General features: G+C 44.9%; 1 long non-coding RNA gene across 1 annotated transcript; it reads right to left on the bottom strand.

The window, feature by feature from the left end:
• Window positions 1-310: 310 nt before the first annotated feature.
• LOC119960496 lies at window positions 311-1,746 on the bottom strand. Its single transcript, XR_005459417.1, has 3 exons — window positions 1,216-1,746; window positions 806-913; window positions 311-532 (listed from the first exon to the last, which is right to left on the bottom strand). It is a non-coding gene; the product is annotated as an uncharacterized LOC119960496 (long non-coding RNA).
• Window positions 1,747-3,570: the final 1,824 nt, after the last annotated feature.

Raw genomic sequence — 3,570 nt, 5'->3', positions numbered from 1 at the left:
TCTAAACCCCTTCCTCCCCCATCATCCTGTGTGTGTGGATTGGACCAAGTCTGAAGAACTCCCTTCAATTCTCTGACAGCGTTAAACTGCCTCTCAAAACAAAGAAAAACCTTTAAAAAACAAAGTCCATTGGTACACAGAAAGATCCCAGAAGCTGCAGTCAGCAGTGTTGAGTGTCGTTTAAAATAGTTAACAGGTTATACGGAGAGTGACCGGGGCTCAGGCAATGAAATCCAACCCCCACCACCCCCCCCCCTCCCCTTTCGGGACACCCAGATTTAAAATAACCCCTGTTATTTTGGATTCAGAAACAAAATTTAGACAGCTTCACATTACAGATTTTAATTCACTCTTTGTCACCCACCAAAGGTTTAATGTGTTTGTGTCTGAGTGCAAGGCCGGGGTGGCAATAAACAGACAACTCGCGTGAGTGCGGCCTTTGGAGTAGGCCTCAGTCCACCCACTTGTCCTCTGGAGAAAATCCCTTGTCCAAAGATTCCTGGTCACATTGCAGTCTTCAAAATTCAAATTCCTGGGGAAAAGAGGGTGCAAATGAACTAATACGCAGGAAAATGTTTAAACTAGAAACACAGCAAGAGGCCAAATTCTCTCTCTGTTACACAGACTCTCAGCAACATCCACCTAGAAATATCTCAGTTATTAACCACAGAATAACAAAGATTGAGAGGCAGTTCCCGCTTCCCTGGACTTCTCCATCTCTCTCTTCTCCCCTCCCCCCGATCTCATTCTCATTGTCCCTCACATATGTGCATTAAATCAGGGTAATACGCAGACACACACTCACCCTGGGTGAAGCCTGTGGAATAGGCCTCAGTCCATCCATCCAACCTCTGAAGAAAAGCCCTGGTCCAAGGATTCCTGCTCACATTGTAGTCTTTCAAAATTCAAATTCCTGGGGAAAAGAGGAAGAAAGTTAAGTGAAAGACAGGAAAAGTTTGAAACTATTTGATATAACGAGAGCCCAGGATCCACTTTTCAGATACACAAACTCAGCAACATCCAAATACAAAAATGTCACAGCTTTCAACCAGAGACTAAAAAGGATTGAGAGACAGTTCCCCCCTTCTCTTGTGTTTCTCTGTCTCTCCATCCCTAACTCATTCATATTTCTGTCTCCCTCCTCCCTCTCTCTCTCTTTATCCCTCAGATATTAAAATTAAACCTCTGTCAGGTTAATAACCAGACACAACTCACCCCGGGTGAAGCCTGCGGAACAGGCCTCAACCAGCGCTCTGGATGAATTCTCACTCCCTCGTCATCCCCACCAAATCCTCCTCTTTGTATTCCCGACTACCTTAAAGTTCTCCAAATAAAAATCCCTTGGGAGAAAAAGAGATAAAATTGGTTAAAAAGACAATAAGAGTGACATTTTCAAACCTACACAAAACAGCACAACAGGAGTCCAGCATTTCCACTCTCCTGTCAATCTCTCAGCAACATACCAACACACACAATTCACAGGTGAAAAACAAACAGATTGACACACTCAGCAACACACACAGACACACACTGAACAAGAGGAGCAATGTTTTTAGTGTAGTGGGAGGATTGGTTTGAGAACTGAAGTCCCCCAGACTCAGATTTACCCTCAGTGAGCTGTGAGCAAACTCCAGCCCTGGTCTCTGCCATGTGTGGAATGTCTGCCTCTGAGGATTGCTCAATATTGACATGTAAATGACGAGGGCGAGGAATGGTTGTTGCAGGTTCCAGGGTTTAGATATTTCAGTAAGCTCAGGGAAGGTGGTAAGAGAGGGGGAGGGGTGGCATTGTTAGTCAAGAACAGTATTGCGGTGGCTGAGAGGATATTTGATGAGGACTCGAATACTGAGGTAGTATGGGCTGAGTTAAGAAACAGGAAAGGAGAGGTCACCCTGTTAGGGCTTTTCCATAGGCCTCCGAAAAATTCCAGAGATGTAGAGGAAATGATTGCAAAGATGATTCTGGATAGGAGCGAAAATAACAGGGTAGTTGTTATGGGGGACCTTAACTTTCCAAATATTGACTGGAAACACTATAGTTCGAGTACTTTAGATGGGTCTGTTTTTGTCCAATGTGTGCAGGAGGGTTTCCTGATGCAGTATGTAGATAGGCCAACAAGAGGCGAGGCCGTATTGGATGTGGTACTGGGTAATGGACCAGGACAGGTGTTAGATTTGGAGGTAGGTGAGCACTTGGGTGATAGTGACCACAATTCAGTTACGTTTACTTTAGTGATGGAAATGGATAGGTATATACCGCAGGGCAAGAGTTATAGCTGGGGGAAAGGCAATTATGGTGCGATGAGGCAAGACTTAGGATGCATCGGCTGGAGAGGAAAACTGCAGGGGATGGACACAATGGAAATGTGGAGCATGTTCAAGGAACAGCTGCTGCGTGTCCTTGATAAGTATGTACCTGTTAGGCAGGGGGGAAGTGGTCGAGCGAGGGAACCATGGGTTATTAAAGCAGTTGAAATACTTGTCAAGAGGAAGAAGGAGGCTTATGTGAAGATGAGATGTGATGGTTCAGTTGGATCGCTTGAGAGTTACAGGTTAGCTAGGAATGCTCTAAAGAGACAGCTAAGAAGAGCCAAGCGAGGACATGAGACGACTTTGGCAGGTAGGATCCAGGATAACCCTAAAGATTTCTCTTGGTATGTCAGGAATAAAAGAATGATTAAGGTAAAAGTAGGGCCAGTCAAGGACAGTAATGGGAAGTTGTGCGTGGAGTCCGAGGAGATAGGAGAGGTGCTAATTGAGTATTTTTCATCTGTATTCACACAGGACAAAGACAAAGTTGTCGAGGAGAATACTGAGATACAGGCTACTAGACTAGAAGGGCTTGAGGTTCAGAAGGAGGAGGTGTCAGCGATTCTGGAAAGTGTGAAAATAGATGTCCCCTAGGCCGGATGGGATTTATCCTAGGATTCTCTGGGAAGCTAGGGAGGAGATTGCTAAGGCTTTGGCTTTGATCATTAAGTCATTTTTGTCTACAGGAATAGTGCCAGAGGACTGGAGGATAGCAAATGTTGTCCCCTTGTACAAGAAGGGGAGTAGAGATAACCCCGGTAACTATAGACCAGTGAGCCTTACCTCTGTTGTGGGAAAATTCTTGGAAAGGTTTATAAGAGAATGGATGTATAATCATCTGAAAAGGAATAATTTGATTAGAGATAGTCAACATGGTTTTGTGAAGGGTAGCTCGTGCCTCTCAAACCTCATTGAGTTCTTCGAGAAGGTGACCAAACAGGTGGATGAGGGTAAAGCAGTTGATGTGGTGTATATGGATTTCCGTAAAGCGTTTGATAAGATTCCCCATGGTAGGCTATTGCAGAAAATACAGAGGCATGGGATTCAGGGTGATTTAGCAGTTTGGATCAGAAATTGGCTAGCTGATAGAAGACAAACGGTGGTGGTTGATGGGAAATGCTCTGACTGGTGTCCAGTTACTAGTGGTGTACCACAAGGATCTGTTTTGGGGCCGCTGACCTGGAGGAGGGCGTAGAAGGATGGGTGAGTAAATTTACAGATGACACTAAAGTCGGTGGAGTTGTGGACAGTGTAGAAGGAT

This window comes from Scyliorhinus canicula, unplaced genomic scaffold (genome assembly GCF_902713615.1).
Source record: "Scyliorhinus canicula unplaced genomic scaffold, sScyCan1.1, whole genome shotgun sequence".
NCBI classification, from domain to species: domain Eukaryota; kingdom Metazoa; phylum Chordata; class Chondrichthyes; order Carcharhiniformes; family Scyliorhinidae; genus Scyliorhinus; species Scyliorhinus canicula.
Note: the sequence above shows the minus strand (reverse complement) of the source record. Positions and strands in the feature narration are given on the sequence as shown.